The 18,148-nt window shown below is 32.8% G+C and overlaps 1 protein-coding gene across 2 annotated transcripts in view; it reads right to left on the bottom strand.

Annotated features, from left to right (window-relative positions):
* bru3 (CUGBP Elav-like family member bruno 3) overlaps positions 1-18,148 on the bottom strand; it is a 516,795-nt gene that overhangs the window by 492,224 nt on the left and 6,423 nt on the right. The window lies entirely within an intron of this gene.

Here is an 18,148-nt window from a genome sequence, read left to right on the forward strand (position 1 = left end):
TTATCCCGCAAAATGATGAGACGTTGCGTGTTAAGTGACGGAACCCAACGCTGTGGAAATGGGATAGGAGCAATTGTGGGTTCAATACCCATTAGAGGAATTTAACTGTTTTCAGTTTCTGTTCTAGCAAGACAATAATGAATTTAATTCTATGGAAGAGCGGAGAATGGAGTATCTTGATACTAAATTCTCTCTGCCTTCTCTGCATCATTCTTAAACACAGCTATATCTCAAATAACCAGCTGAAATTTCACAACGTCCACAAAATACGTACATTTTTACCTTAGCTTCAACTTAACTTTAAGTTTAACACAGCAACCTTATTTCAGAGGGAAACCGCGGAAAAAAAGGAGCTTTTTGTTCTGTAAGCTCGTTAACTCCCCTAAAATACTCTGAGTTAACTTTAAAAGTGAATGTGATAAGCACCAGAAGTTAATCATGGTACGTACTATTTACATAATGTTCCTGCAACTTGCTTAGAGGTGGAAACTTTTACGTGGCTTCGTATAATTAAATGAGAACTTTGTAAATCACTTTGATGTATTGCAAATACACTCTACTTGATGCACTCCGTTTCTTTAGATATTGAGTGAATTAGATAGAGAGATATATATAAACATATCTAAATTGATTGAAATGACATATTATGCAACTTAAAAAAAAATGCAAAATAATTTATCTATATTTTTCTACCAAAATTCAATACGTAATTAATCTGTACTACGATATCATAACTTATTTAATGTAAATAAAAGCGTTGTGGGTTTATGCCCCATTCGAGAGAATAAATTATTTTCATTTTCTCCTCCCTCCCTTTAATAACAACATTTTTAAATTATGTACAATAAAAAATAAGCAAAATAAAAAAAATAAGATAAATTCGCTCAGTGCCTAAAACGCCTAAAACCTACAAGGTATCAAAATGTCCGGGATTCTCTCGCTATAAAACCTTCAATAAGCATACTCTAAAGCGTTGCCTACATACACACAGACGTACAAACAGACGTAAATACAAAATGAAATCTCACTTTCCTACATACTCGTATACTGGTATGTGTACTCGCAGGCACCTATTTGTACATTCGTAGCTACTCGTAGTAATATATTGTGGCCGGCTGGGATCGCGGATACGAATTTAATATCTGTCAGGGACAGAGACTCGCGAGCGGTGGACTCGCGTTGTTGTCGACAGTTGTTATGTATTAATTATTGTGAAGCGTGAAGCTTCGCGCTGTATCTTCTATATAGCGGTGTAAGTGAGCTCAACGCCGCCTTTTGTCTTGTTATTTGAGTATTGTAATGAAAATAAATCATTCTCCCGAGTAGGAATAGAATATGTTAAGTACATGAACAAGGACACCCTGGTTTAATGGTGTAATTAAAAGTTACAGTTGCTTGTTTCACTATGATAAATCTACACGAGGCACGCTTTCTCCCTTACAGATACATCCTAGGTTTTAAGAGTTATTAATATATTAATTAATATTATAGTATGTAGAGTTGAGAAATTGAAAACAAAACAAACAAATAAAACACAATCTTTCATAATACTTATTTAGACTGTGGAATACCACTTTAAAAATGTCTCACAATACCCGAAACGGCCACAACGCGCCGTCAGCACCGCGAGCTCGCCTATGCCGCGTTATGAGGCATCTCATTTCACATGTTCATTCCCATTGTGCCCGATGTATGTATGTTTGTTTGTACAAGGATTCTGTTACGCTACTACAATTTTTATACAAAACTCTTGAATTTTTAGTTCTAGACTCATATTTTCTTGTAATCCTACGATCCATTACGAAATTGTTTGCGATATGAAGAATGCAATGTTTTTTTTATGTTTGACCTATTCTGCTTGGTTGCATGTAGAGTTTCAAGATATGATGTATGTGCGTGCTTGTAAATAGATTTTTTTTAATATAAAAAAAATATTAAACTGAATTTAACCCACATGTATACAAAAAAAAATTAACTACTACTCTAGTACTCTAAAAAGTTGGCTACTTAAGCTAGGTGACGATACAATAATAAGTTGTCCTCCAGCTGGTGCCATCATGAAGTCAAGAATTGAATGGACTCTTCATCGATTACTAATAAACCACTCGAGTTAGGTAATTTATGAGTCCATATTGTAACACTTGTACCACTTAGTGTTGGAAGTGTGTTTTTAATATTTTTAAAACCATTTTTTATGGTAAGGAAAAAATGTAATCCATTTCAAAACAATTTCTATGATAATAAGATAAAATACTATTAGAATATATTATAACGGAATATTATCCACTCATATAAAGATATTTTTATCATTTCCACTCTACCCCTATCGCGCTACACAGTTGAGGGCCATTAAGGGATGCTGTAAGGGCAAGAATCATGCTTTCATCATATATAGGTATCCAGTGGAGTTGTACAAGTCAAACATTACTTGGGAAAGGTTGTAAGATATAGGAACATGAGGGTTTATTTCTGTAAAGTATAGGTAAAATATAAATTACCTATATTCAATTATATGTTTTTATAAATATAAAATATATCGTGGTGGAACAGCGTCCGATTTTCTATCTAAGGAATAAATTATTTGTTTTTTTTTTAAATGTTTATTTTTATCAATTATTTATTTTTATCTTTATGTTTCGGTAAGATTAAGAAAGGCGCTTCATTAGAATACCGGATGTATTGAGGCAGTCGCGGAGCAAAGACACAAGCGTGCGAATGTAAACGCAACGGTCGTGGATTCGATTCCTATACGGGGGGAAGGCATATTTAATTTTTTCTTTTCCTAGTGTAGTATTGAGACAAAGCGCGGTGTTGAGTTCCGCCACTCAACACGCATTGTCACAAGAATTTGATGGAAAGAGAGAAACAGAAGTGAAGCTACAAACTCATATTAAATTCAGTTACAACTTATTTTGTTATCTACTTTCTGAACTTAAGCGCACTCTTTTGTGAAGTCAGATATAGAAAATACAAATATGTGGGTCACATAAATATGGTGGATTTATATTTTAAGATGATGTAGAAATCATTTCTAAACTTCTTTTAATTTGCCTCCAATAAGATAATTGAGAATATAAAATGAGATAACTAAGACTTGTGTATGACACATGACACTAGGTGCCCGAAGTAACTCTGGCTCTTAGGTACAGTGACCTTCTTATTTAAATATCAACCAATAAATCCTTACCTAAGCATATTTCACATAAAAACACAATTCCTATTACATTGAACAAAAGAAGAAAAAATCTAAGCTACATAAAATATCCGCATCCGCCTGTACCTTCTCCCGTTAGGTGATTACCCCTCATTGTTCCCCCAGCGAGCCCTAATGCATGACACTATTACGGTTGATATGAACTAATGCTTCCAATATAGTTTTTATAACGAAATTTTGTTTATTCTATTTTTGGGGTAGTTTTATGGTTTTGGTTGGTTCAACCAAGGTTCTTTAGGGAAATGGTAGTTTTTGTTAATTATGTAAATTAAGGGTTAGGGAGTGGCAGCACTGCGCCTCACTGTACATACGGCGGCTATATTTATCTATAGCCAAATTTAACAAAATAATATTTTATAAAAATATTATATTTTATAAAAAAAATGAAAATCTTTAGCTATTTTAACAAAAATCTAAAACGTAACCTAAAAGTAAATTTTAAACACTTTTTGAATGATGGGGTATCACTGACGTAGTACATGATTCTTTTTTTCATTTTGACTATACAGCACCTCGATTGACGATTGATGTAAGAATAATTTAAACAACGTCACGTAAGAACAAACATACATACAGTGATAAACACATTATCCTCCTTTGCGTAGCGCACTTGTGTAAAAAGCTATTCGATATTAATAATGACGGACCGCCCCGCAATTTTAAAATTATATATTTTAATGAAAGCCTTTGGGAATTTTTGACGTTCACGTTATTTCAGCTCGCTTATTAATTAAATGTTTAACATTCTAAAAAAAAGGTAATGAATTTATATTAATATGTGACATCTATTAGGTATTATAGAAAGATATTTTTTAATGTGAAGTATTTTGGCAGCTATATATATTCTAGGCCGTCGTAGGCATGGATCCGATCACCGTAGCGTTATCGTAGCGCTTTGTCTTACTTCCAGAAAGAGAAAAGAAAAACAATTTATTTCTCCAAGTAGGAACAGAACTCATTACTATGATATTCACAATCAACAGTTTCAATTATAAAAAAAAATATTATTTAAACAAACTGTAAATGGCAACTGTTAAAAAATATATTTATATTATTTAAACCAATTTGTAAATTAAAACGAATACAGCATTTTTTATATACCTACGTGGGTTTTTGTAGCATATAGATATTACATATAATAAATATAACCCATTTTCTCTTAGTAAGTAAATAAACATTATATAAACCTATAAAACAAATGTTTGAAACACGAAAACCATTTATTATTCCCAATTTGAGCTCCACGTAACTCTTAAACAATTTTTCCTTTTGCTTCATTAAAATTGATACGATACGATACTTTCCACTTCATTTAGTACAAAATTTAAGATCGCTAACCTTTCAAGAACAAAAAGAAAATAATAAGCATCGAGCTCTAATGGTCTTACCGAAATATCGCCTTTTTGTATATTTTATTTCATAGAATTGGTTGAACAATTGATGTTAGAATGAAATGATTAAGAAAAAGTTAAATAATTTATTTTGTACAAATGAATCAAAATAACAAAATTTTACATATTTTTTATTTTGAAGTAAGAACTTAAAATCATCGTAAGATACCGTAAGAGTCGTCATCAATCGCCGGTCGGTCGTCGTCAGTTTGCGGTCGACATTTAAACGAGACGTCAAGGATTATTGATTTTGTATCAACGGCGCTTTTCTTAAGCGGCTCGAGGAAGGGTAACATTCAGATTTTCTTCACTTTGATAGAAATACGTATGGAAATATGAATATATATATGACATTTCATATGTCAATAGTTAAAGAAGTACGTAAAGTAGAGAAACTAATTATAAAACACTGTTTTAAATGTTTTCCTACCGACAAGAAACCTTGCGTAATTTATTGCGGAGTTTAACGCCGCACTTGATAAAACAACTATTGCATCAGAGTGTAATTATACTAGAAATATGACAATTCTGATATAATTTCCATGCAACTTGACCTCAAATCCTTCTATAATTATCATTTTAGAGCCAGTACAAGTACGTACAATTGTAACGCGACCCCGCGGGACATGTTCGTTAATAAACAAGCCATGTCACACAGATACGATACGCGTAACGCATATTTGATAGAGCGACAGACCAGCTGTTGCTATAGTATTTTGTTTTATGATACTTTTAAAAAAATATGTATGGTGGTTTTTGTCGTTAGGTCTTTATAATTATAAAATTATATCTATATCCTAAGTAATAAAATAGTGATAGATCACTGTAATTGCTTTTTTTTTGTGCAAAATGTTTATTTTTATTGTGCAAAATTTTATATTTAAATAAGGAAAACAGACGAAATGAGAAAGAAATAATAGAAATGACACACAAAAGGCAGTCTTATCGATAATCGGCGACTTCTTTCAGACAACCTTAAGAAGACCTTTGGTTTGGTTGAACACACTTTTTTTGAGGAGGTTATAGGTTGCTTTTTTTGTATTTAAAATCGGTCATCTGTGATACACAACTGTTAAAAAAATTATTATTAATAATTAATTGCACACACTGGTCCACCACGGGTAGTAAAAATAACAATTAAATTGTTATATCAAATAAAGCAGTGCGGCGTTGAGTTCCGCCACTCAATCACTGCATCCAGAATTTGGCCTTTGGAAGTGTCTTAATGGGGATGGAGTGAGATTAGGTTAACAGGTTCCCTCTGCCTATTCTGATATAGCGTGAAGCTTAAAAAAACCCCAATCCAAAAAATATAACAAAGCTCAGGTGCATTTCGAAGGAAACAATACAACTTGAAACACTGAAATTATTATATCACTCGTTTCAAATTTAAACAGTGTGACTTGAATACTAAGTTATTTGCTTTGTACATTTTGTGTTCTCCGCCTTCATAGATTGCTCGGGCACGGCTTGTTACAGATACGGCCATTGAATGTATCATGAAGTGAATAACGGTTGTTATGCTAATATTGTAATGTAACTAAATTGAGGTTTATATAAATAAAAACCATATTAACCCTATTTTTGAGGTTCCGTACTATTTAAGGGCAAAAGGAACTCTTATAAGATAACTTTATTGTGTTGTCCATCCATCTGTCCGTCCGTCTGTCTATCTGCCGAGAGCTTTTATCTCAGGAACGCGTGGAGATACCTCCGACTCGCGCTTGACAGGGTATTTCTTACATATGACGAAAAAAGAGATGGAGGAGGTATCGTATAAGCTTCGTACCCCTACACCACGACTGGCCGCATATTTTACATTACAATACATATAGTCTGATCTTAACATATTTTTTTATTCAATAGAATTTGTTTGAGCGTTGAAGAAATAAATTTGAATTTTTTTATCTCCTATTTCCTATTCTTAAAGTGAGAGTTACCTACTCTTAGTAGGAAAAAGGAGATAATTTATTTTCTCTACTGAAACTTACCTAATATTATTTAAGAAAACATGTTCTTACATAAATTATACAAATAAAAATATTTTTTTGTGTTGATTGAGTTGATTATTATTTACTCTACGATTTGTATGCTGAGTGGTGTGTGCAGTACAGTTACATTTGAATTACATTCTTATTTATGTACTTTACTTAACGTTAATTCTAAAAACCTTCTGATCTAATTCAAAATAGTCTTCCTTATGATCTTTTTCTTTGAATATTATAAACTGGACTTTAATTTTGGTGATAAACTATTAAAATTGTCATATTATATGGATGCGGTATGCACCAATGTCATATCTAGGTTCCCTCTGCGTACCCTGCTGTAAATTTGATTATCTGTATTTAAATTATATTCAATCTTGTTGTAATAAGTCAAAATATTTCAAGAAGACATTTTTTAATTTAATTCAAATGCGTAATATATGCGAAATATTACGTAAATTTTAACTTTCAACCCATTTCAGTAATATACGAAATACATATTGTATATATAAAGAGAAAAGCTTGAAAATATTATAATATGAAAATAGAACTGGAAATTTAAAATACATACAGTTCTAAGAACTTATTTCCAAGTTTCAACATTGTCGTAAGGAGTTAATATGCCTTCGTGGCGAAGTTGGGACTTTTCTGACAGCACACAGTAGTTGTGGGTTAGAAACCAACGGGAAAAATGTTCTTCTGTATATATTTCTGCTCTTTTAAATATTTCATACTAACATTTTATAAATGTTAAATATATTTTATGGTAAATTTGTAATTCCATTTGAAACCCATCATAGTGCCATGAGAGAAGAACGGAAATCAGAATAACCTGAGTCTAGATTCCTTCTGCCTTTGCCAAAATAAATGTTATTATATTAGAAACAAAAGTATGGAGAACCCATAGCCATTGCACCCACAGACAGACTACCGTCACTGAAAAGTAGACAAAGAAATTAATAAAATGAAATGTACACACATACAATATAAGCCTACAGCTAATCTTTCTTAAACTCTCTGATGGAATTGCCTCTGACGTTCAAACGGACTTTGTGAAATACAAATCAAGTAAATGAACCAGTGTACTATTCTCCTTATCTATTTAAGCTTAGTACTGCAAGTTCTTTAAAAGTACTCATATATTTATTAATACACTATTATATAAATTATGATTTATGTTCATCATATAAATATTTACCATAGGTGGCAAATACAAACAATTAACATATGTTTTATCTATGACATACAGTGAAAAAAAATATACAAATTTATAAAGACAGAAAAATGACTATTTATTATTTCATTTCTCGCTCTGATAGGAACACAAAACGCGGCGTTATGTTCCGCCAGTAAATATGTAATGTCTCAGTAACAGTAGTCTGTCTGTCTACGTTGATATCTGCAGGATACAAGCGGGAAGTAAAAAAATATTTCTAAATATTTGGCCATAAAAAGCCAAAACCAGAATCATGGAGAGCAAAACGTATAAAAAACTCGATCCCAATTCCACTCCAAGGTGTACTATAACGAACACTAGTTAAAAGCTAGTTAAACAATAGACAGCTTCCTCTCGAAGCTCTTGAGCTCGGGAGGACATTTCAAAAAGCATTATTACAAAGGTGACCTACCATTAACAGACGGCCAAGTCTAATTAATTTGAACCTAGCATTTTCGATGCGAGACCAACCTATAAGGATGAAGTGCCATCCTCGTTCCTAATTACATCTTATCCTCATACTTTGGGATTATACATCTTATGTCTAACGAAATAAGGGTGGAAGTTACACTGGATAATTATTTGACCAAGACATTCTCAAGGCTATATAATAGAAGGTATAATGGAACGCAACCAATCCTTGAGTCTAGAAGTGTTTGAGAGAGCTACCAATTACGACGATTTTTACTATTAATAGGTTGTTCAAAGAAAATAGAAGCACGTCGTCTGAGTGGGTACGGTGGTTGTGGGTTCTGTTACCATTCGGAATATTTATTATTTTTTATAGAAAATATAATGTTAAAACACTGCGTTTCCCATATTTTGTTTAGTTTTTTGTGACATTGCGTGGCGAGTAGCGGAACTTAACCCCGCGTTTTGTCTTGTAAGTAGAGTAAGGCCATGAAAATAATTCATTACGTACATACTGTGAATACGAATCTACATCGGTCGCGTTTACAGTCACACGCCACGACGACCTCTAAGCGAATAAATTGTTTATAAAGAAATGTATACATTTTAGTGAAAAAATAGCTAGGTGATATTCTGTAACTTTCTCCGTCTACTCCATACAGAAATGTAAAAAAAGGACTTTCAAAAGAAAAGTGTCTGTTTCCTCCACAATTTTTAAGTACCCTAGAGATAATTAATCTTGTAGATTTTTTTCGTTAAAAATCCCTCGACACTCTTTGTGTAAAATTTATCAATGGGACGACGATGTCCTCCCGGTAATAGCTTTGGGTTCACAATTTTAAGTTGAAACTCTAATTTTATGAATATCATAAATTTGACGCCATCGTGATGTAATTGACCTGTTTGTAAATGGATACTATGTTGCAGATTCAAATTTATACTAGGAAAGCCTATTATTTATATTATGGATTTCCCTCGGGTAGAGTAAAGTGCATCGTTGATTGCCACCAATCAAAAAACTATATCTTAAAAGTGCTTTAAGTATAACAGAAGAAGGAAGGAGATACAAGCCTATCACTGTCAAATTTAATCAGGCACATTCCAATAAAGTTAAGCCTAGCTTTAAGACATTTCGTTCAACTCCACGCAGCGCTTTGATTTAACTTTTTACCAAGGCAGAGAAATAAAAATAATTTATTCCTTCCAATAGAAATCGACCCTACAACCGTCACGCTCACAGTCAGATGCTGTACCGCTATGCCGGCCTCTGTGTAATTCATACATCTTACAAGTAGCTCGATAAGAAAAATATTTCAACAAAATTCACTTTAGATTTTAATCATAATATCCAATATTTATAACAAAACTGAATTCAAAGAAACCATACAATTAATCAGAAAGTACTTTAGTGAACCAATCGAGCTGGAGCCAATATGTACCTAACTTTGCAAATGGAAGTTCACATTGTCAACTTGGCTGTTTTTTATTTTCCGTTGGTTTTTTGCCAACTCGGTATCGTTTTCACAGAAGTTAATACAATTTAAATGCATTGAACAGTATACGTATTGTTTTCGCGATGTTTTTTTAGGCTCATAAGCTTTTTGGCTCTACGTTTGGAGCTTTGGGTGATATGTAATAAATGTTATCGTATTTTCACGTTCTTTGTGGATGGTGGAAGTGAATTTATGTTACGAAATGTCATTCTGTGTTTTATTTTTCAACTATATTTTTGGTTTACCCTCCATAGCAGTTGTAGCATATAATCTAGAGTTAAGACACTCCATTTGAGACGCACACAATTATTAAAATATATTCATTTTCTCGAGTAGGAATCAAACCCACAACTATATTACTTCGTTTATATTTTTAGCTTTATTTTCCACACAGTAGGGTAGGTACAGAGGGCATGGGAACCCAGTGTTGAGACATTCCTTTTCTCATTAAGACATTCTGCTACCCACTTTGCGTTGGGTTCTGGGGGTATTACGTATTGAGTGGCTGAACTCCATGTCCCGCTTTGCCCTGTTACCAGAGCGAGAATGAAAATATTAAATATTTCATACTCCGAGTGGGAATCGAACCCACAACCGACGCAGTTACGGTCACTCGCTTGTACCCTTGCACTACGACGGCCTCAAATATTAATTTCTATTTATCTAATCTATCTAATATGGATTCTACAGGCATAAATAGCTTTTTTTACATATACTTATTCTATTATTTTTACAAAATTTCTATATGAATTCTAAACATTCACTTTCAAGATAATATTAATTGACGCTAATAATATTAATTTAAATGCATTATTTAAATTTTGCTTACCGTTTTTGTAATATAATAACGTGGGTTCAATACCTTCTACCTACAAAAAAAAAACCATACCATTTAACTTTTGAGGAGAACTTAAAAAGCTTACCTAAAACAGAGCATTACCCTATTGTAATACAGTAGCTATCCATATTGTCTGAAACACAATAAATCTTTGATACAAATGTGCGGTGACAGATCAATAGCAGAGCCACGAATGGGTCTCAGTAGGAAAATAAATAAGATAGTTCACTTCATACGTCACTATTGAGTTATAATGTCACGTTATATATGTAGCTTTTAACATTTTAACTTTTTTGAGTGCGTTTGTTACTATTCGTTTTGAGTTTGGGACTTAGGCGAAAAAAAAATACTTTCAAGATTATTTATAGAACTTGACACCCACTTAGATCTGAATTCTTTAGTCGGCTAAATCCTTATAATATTGAACTTCGGTTCCATTTTCAGCTGTAGGATTTTCATTAAATATTACACATCACAAGTGTTGCTCCTAAACTAGCTTCTGCAAGAAAAACCCTAGGGTTCGAATAATTTTAGAGAAAATCTTAACATTTTCAAATATATTTAAACATTGAAAATCGGAAATAAAACATCGATTAAGATAGAAATAGAAGCCAAGCAAAGTTCCGAGCTTAGCTTAATTAACTTCAATGGCATAAAATCGATAACGCAGACGTGAATCGAGATGGCCAAATCGATTTAACAATCGCTTTCTTGGCTCTAATTCGGGTTATCAGTTCTGTGATTTTTGTCAAAGGTAATTTAAAACTGGCTATAAAAAATATTCGACAGAAACGTCTGCTATTTAAGACCCCAGAGCCAGAGCAAGCCAGACTTTCGTATTTTAAGTTTCTGTGCGCATACACCGGTAAGTACTATTTGGGAATATAGATCTTGAATGGTGGCTACTTCGGCAGTTTTTTTTAGTATTAGGTTCATAAGATGCATAAAAAAATATCTAACTTTCGTTAAATTATAAAGCTCATTTTTTAAATTTTCTTGGGAATAATATTAGCCATTGTCATACACTTAGAATGGTTATACTCAGGCAGCTATAACCATGCTAAGTGTCCTGGCATCGAGTGGGAATCGAACCCACAACCTGCCGCTTACGGTCGCACCCTTTGGTCCTTGCGCTACGACTGGCCTTGGAGTTATGTTACGTATATTGATTATTATTTAAAATTAAAAATATAAAGAATTTCTTCAATAATGTACTTATAATATTTAGAAAATTTAATTATATGGATCAAAAGATTTATATGAATCAAGGAAATTATACAGAAATACTTTGTCCGAGGTTTGATTTAGGAGGAAGTAAAATCCCAACGCTGCGATCCTCTACGTACAATGAAGTATAATTGAAATTTTTCTTAATCCCCGTCTGTTCGCAAAGTTAGGCCGATTTGGGATTATTGCCTACTACCGGCCTGCCGTGGCTTCGTCTGGGTATAAAAGATATTATTATTATTATTTTCTATTATACACATAGATTTGAGGCCAGTCATGGAGGAGCACAAGCGTGCGACGGTAAACGCGGCAGGTTGTGGGTCTTCCAATCCCTACTCCAAAAAATGAAAAATTTAATATTTTCATTTCCTTATACGATAACGAGGCAGCGTGACGTAGAATCTTGCACTAGGTTCCTATGTTTTCTCTGCCCCTACTACCTGCTACGTGTGGGATACAGCGTGACACAAAAAAAGAAAAAAGTTCTTTCGCCGCCATCATTTTCTGCCGAATTATCAAGGCATTGCGTGTTGAGTGGCGGAATACAACGCCGCGCTTTGGCTCCTTACCAAAAGCGAGGAGAAGAATGATTAAATATATATTTTTTTTTGATTGGGCATCAAACCTGTCGCATTTACAGTAGCACGCTGGTGCCACTGAACCACAACTGGCCCTGGAATAATATTTCTAACGGAACAAAAAATGGATCTTAGTAAAATTGTATGTAGCATCTCGTTTGTTGCAGTTCTCGTAAGTCTCTCGGGAAGACTATCCGTAATGTTTTCCCACTCCCCCAAACTTATATGTACGCTAAATTAAATCAGATGTTTTAAAAGTGTACCGTATTTTTATATGTTTTGATTTTATGTTTTAATTTTTAACAGGTGTATTATTAATTATCCATTTGTTTAATCAACTTGTCAAATACTATGTACGTATAAGTAAAACAAATTTCTTTTCAACATTTATTTCTTTTGCCAATGAAAAAAAGTCCAACAGATAAACACATTAGAGGCCATCATGGCGCAGCGGCAAAAATTCTAAATGTAAGTCTAAATGTAAATGCGACGGTTCTGGGTTCGATGCCTATGAGACTAAATGAATTATTTTAATTTCCTCGCTCAAGTAAGAAAACAAAACGCAACGGTGAGTACCACTCAATACACAATATCTCGAAAATTGGGCGCAAGTGGGGAACGAATTTCTTAACACTAGAATGCCGTTACATATCCTAAAAACTAAACGGAATAAAGCGTGAAAGCTAGAAAAAAAACTCATCAAAATAATGGAATGAGAAAGCTGTTTATTCAGAATTTAGTAGTTTTGCAGCGAATTCGTTTGTTAAAGCCGAGACGGTTGTGGACGTGGACGCGGATGTAGAGTGTTTGTTCAAATGTAAGAACGTTGGAGATGTTTACTCACCCGTTATCTTGGGAAATTAATGTGTTCTATTAAAACTAACTTTTATCTAAACTGTAATAGATTTTTGTATTTTTTGATAGTTAAAGAAACTGATTTCTGCTGGATATTTGGCGGAACTTAACGCCGCGCTTCGTTTACCCGCACTAGATAAGTATCTATTATATGAAATTTTACACAAAACTCAATTCAGGGTAACCCCTGATATATGTACCTACTTACATTTAAAAACACTTCATATTATTTAAGGCAAAATTGAAACAAAACGATTAATCTACTAAATTCCAAAACGCCGCGAGCAAAAAAAACAATTACACTGAAACGAAACGTTATTTAATATACATATAAATATTTCATGAGTTACCCTTAAAATATTCTTACAGAGAGCAAAATTCAATTACTCTTTCCACTTAATAATTCCATAGCCAACTCCCGCTCGGGTTCAAGGACGGTGTCTTGTCATCTGAGAATAGGGATGCTGTAACTTTAAATATATATTGTGTAAGTATTTCAGAGATGTTATAATGTTAGGTCATTTTGAAGTGATATGACCCACGCGTGGCGCGAGTCCATTCGGGGGAATACAGGGTTGTTTAAATTTTTTAGGGTTATGTTAATTTTATATTGAGTGGCCAAACTCAATGCCAGGCTTTGTTATTTTATTATCAGAGGAATGAAATGAAACTAATATATTCCCACGATAAGGAATCGAATCGAAAACCGTCACATTTAGAAACAGACAACATTCCAATGCGGTACAAAGGCGATAATTAATATAAATATAATTTATTAATCTTTTTTATTGCTGCTGATTCAATGACAGACCGCGCACAGTTAAAACAACTGGACGAAGGAGAGTGAAATCTAGGTTACTAGAAAAGAGAATAAAGCTAAAAGAAGATTTCTAGTAATTCCCACGCCAAAAAATATAGAGGTTTTACGTTGTATAATCGATACAAACGAAGTGACAAGCTGTTATTTATTAAATAATACATAATTTAACAGACCCACATTTATTTTATGCTTTATAAGCTTTTATTCTACATTAAATAGTATAGCACTGTCGTCAAAATCGGAATAATTATTATGAATAGAGTCAATTGAGCGGTCGGGGATTTACCGCAACGATTGACCGGAATTACCTTCAATATTTAAATATTATGAATGTGAATGCTTATTCAAATATATGAAAAGAAAACTGAATAATATATTGGTATTTCCAGAGATGGAAAAAATCACTTTTTTCACATTTGTTTTAATTTTTTTGATCAAAATTTAATATTTACACATTTACATTTAAGGCAAATATTAATATATGAGTAAATTCTGGTATCAGGACATTTCAAGACATACTCATTTAAAGCTCCCCTACACGCCTTAATCCACCTAACCAAATTTAAATTTTGTAAGTAGTTACGTCTGTGCCTTTGTCTGTCAGTCATTCAGAAACGTACGAGTTTTGTATATATACAAATAAATAAACATTTTACCTGACACGATCTGTAGTCAAGAACTAGTCAAGTACTACAACGACAGACGGTCCTAGAAGATATAAGACTGCGTAGTTTACAAAATGAAGTAATATAGAAGTACTGATAACAGCGTCGCTGAAATACTGCGGTTGTTAAACAACTTAGTGACAAACAATTTGTTTACTTCTATCCGTATTGGAATAACAAGTATATTTCTTTTTATTCTGCCTTACTCAAGATGTGTGGGGAAGTTTAGAAAAAACCAGCTAAGTGCGAGTTGGACTTGCGATAAAATGTCTGTTGTTCGGGAGCCGCCTTAAATATTTATTTTGTACTGTTTTTTTAAAATATTTTTTTGTTATGACGATTTTAATTTAATTTAAATTATTTATTATACACCACTAAGAGTGAAAATGAGATATTCCAGTTATGTAAAAATCAGGTCACAAATCACAAATGTGTTGTCTAACGAGTTAACATAAGAAGCTTTATATTTAAAAAGTAGACTATTTAAATCGATAATATATTTACATTTAAAGAGGTTTTCACTCGCGCACACTTTCATACTCCCCTGTGATGTTGATAAAGGTTACGTAGCGAGATCTCACTTGATTTCAGACAATGGAATGTTCGCATTATCTCTCAAAATTCACAATGGACCAAATTTTAATTTAAATAAACCCAAAATTTTGCTGTATTATAAGCAAAATATATATTATTGTACCAGTTACCACTGTTATACTTGGATGAGACCATTTTTTGTTTTTATCAACAGCGGGGAACAGAAGTGTCTTAATGGGAACGGAGTATCTTTGTACTATGTTCCCAGGGTGCCTCTGCCTTTTGTTATGTGCGGGGTACATCGCGATATATCGTTAAGCAACAGTATGTAATTAACACAGTTTGGGACAGGCTATCTAAGAAAAAATATTTGTGATCTTCAACTGTCAGTTCAAGTCAAATACACATTGTCCCAAGATTTGAGTCAACTCATCCATAATTTTTTAAAAGAAGTTCAATATTATCATTCTTAATATTATACTATCATACCTTAATTGATTCCCTGTACTTATATCAAAAGCGAAGTATAAAATGAATAACCACAATTGACTCAAAAAAGGAAACAGCCACAAAAAACTTTAAACAGATTTTTTATCCAGAATTTTAATTTTAACCTCCATCCTCTGGGACTTGTATCTTTATTTGATAAAGCGTTGAACATACGTTAATAAACTGAAATGTCATTGGAGCGATTTCAATGAAAATTTTACGGTTGGACAGCTTATTATATGGGCGTACTCGTAAAGCGACGTCACTCGTGATTTCGCGAATAAACTCAAAAACTACCGGACCAAATGCAGTTGATACTTTATGCGTGGATTATTATTTGAATATTTTGCATACTTTTAAATAATGTTAAGTTCATTTATGTTTCGTTTTTTTGTATTTGTGAAGGTAATTCTTTTTAAGGGTGAAGCTACAAAAAGTTCTTTAAAATCAATTTTGTTAGTTCTCTAACAGTATTAATGTTAATATTATATTGTTAGAATATAAGATTTATTCTTATGATCTCTTCGATTTAAAATACTTTTTGTGACAATCTGGTGTTCATTCATTCATCCAGACATTCTGTTCTCACCTTTTTCCTAATATAAGACTGTTGTGCTTTATTTCCAAATTTTAAATCTTAATTTAATAAGGAAATCACTGAAGATTAGAAACCTATGAGACCAGGTTGAAATCGGGTTAAAAAGATAGTAAATAAAATTGTAGAAAATCATAACATTTTCCAAGCGGACAAATAAGATATTATTATAGAAATAATGATACGAAGCCAATTATTACATTCCGATAAGATCGAGGTATCTCAAAGCAATTTCAAAGTTTACAACTCTTAATACTTTTCGTATCAAAAAATCTTCACCAAGTGTTCATCGTAAAGTTCGTGATAAATATCACACACTTACGTACATATATCTGGAGGCCAATACCAAGTTCTGACTGAAATGTTTTTGTCCGTCTAGACTCTAGACAATCTAGGGTTTAATGTTTTGATGAAATTTAAACGATTTAGACATCAAGGATGATAATAGATTGCAGAGTGAGAGAGTGTGATGATTTTTCACCTAAGTTTGAAGAAGTTTTTGCGCAAGTTCTCAATCGTGCGACTAAAAACGCAAGAGGTTATGGGTTCGATTCTGACTGGAGGAAGTGAAGTAATAAATTATTTTTATTTCCTCACTCTGGTAACATTTATCATCTCGAGGCAAAGCGCGACGTTGTGTTTTTCAGCTTTTGCTCCAGAAGCCTGCGGAAATGAACGGAGATATCTTAAGCTCTCTGTCTAACCTAAAAAGTAAAACTTGAACCCTGAGCCAATAATTTTCCCATAACTGAAATGACATGTTTATTTTCGTCATAAATATTAAAATAATAAAATTTTAATAAAATCAACATCAATTCACTGACATTTACATATATACATGTATCTATATGTGTACGTATATATGTAAATGACTGTTGTATTACGAAAAATCAGCGAATGACATCGTATAAAGCCGACGAACCGAAAAACCATCCGATCTCAGCCATAAAAAGTTACATAAAATCGAGTATCAAAAAGTCACCTCTCGGATCGTTAAGGAAATGAGTTACAAATATACGTATATATATGTATGTATAATATATTAAGGTACTCGTATATAGTGATATGTTGCAGGCATGTTTATTATATAAAAGTTTTTTTTCAGAGGTTTCATTGTAGTGTAGCGGCACAATGTCTGACTGTAAATGCGACGGTCGTTGGTTTGATTCAAAGTCAAGAGCGATAGCGAACTAAAGCGCTCTCCCACTTAATTTGAAATCTCTCGAAAATTTGATGGAAATTGAGAAACTGGGTATCTTAACACTAGATTCTCTCTGTCTATTCTATGTGGTAAAATACGTAATGCTGTAAAATCTTGTCATTTTATAACTAGGTACTGTAAGACAAAAAGTATAATTTTATAAACTGTTTAAACAAAATTTGCAAACTGATGATTTGCAATATTATTTCATCAGTTTTGTATAATAAAAAAATATATCCTAAATAAATAAAACCTTAATAAAAAAAAACAATAAACTAATTACACAATGTCTATTTTACCTGTCTACCTGCAACGCACACACGTATCCATTCAATTTGGAACTTTTTAATTATATGGATAAATCTGAGAGATTATTTTTCAAATCTCTTTTGATGGCGGCATTAATGTGACGCTGAACGTTTCATTTTTGTTCGGACGGACTTATTAATTTAATGATAGAAATTATATACGAAGGTATGCGTGTGTTTTTATTTTTTTAAGACTCACACTTAATCCCTAATGTAGTATGTTAGTCAAAGGGAACCTGGTGTTAAGGCACTCCGTTCCTCACCACTACATTTTCATAATTTCGTATTGTGTGGCGGGACTCGACGCTGCGCTTTCTTCATTCTTAGT

Source organism: Heliconius melpomene, chromosome 19, assembly GCF_056956725.1.
Source record: "Heliconius melpomene rosina isolate 202511_hmr_F chromosome 19, ASM5695672v1, whole genome shotgun sequence".
NCBI lineage: Eukaryota > Metazoa > Arthropoda > Insecta > Lepidoptera > Nymphalidae > Heliconius > Heliconius melpomene.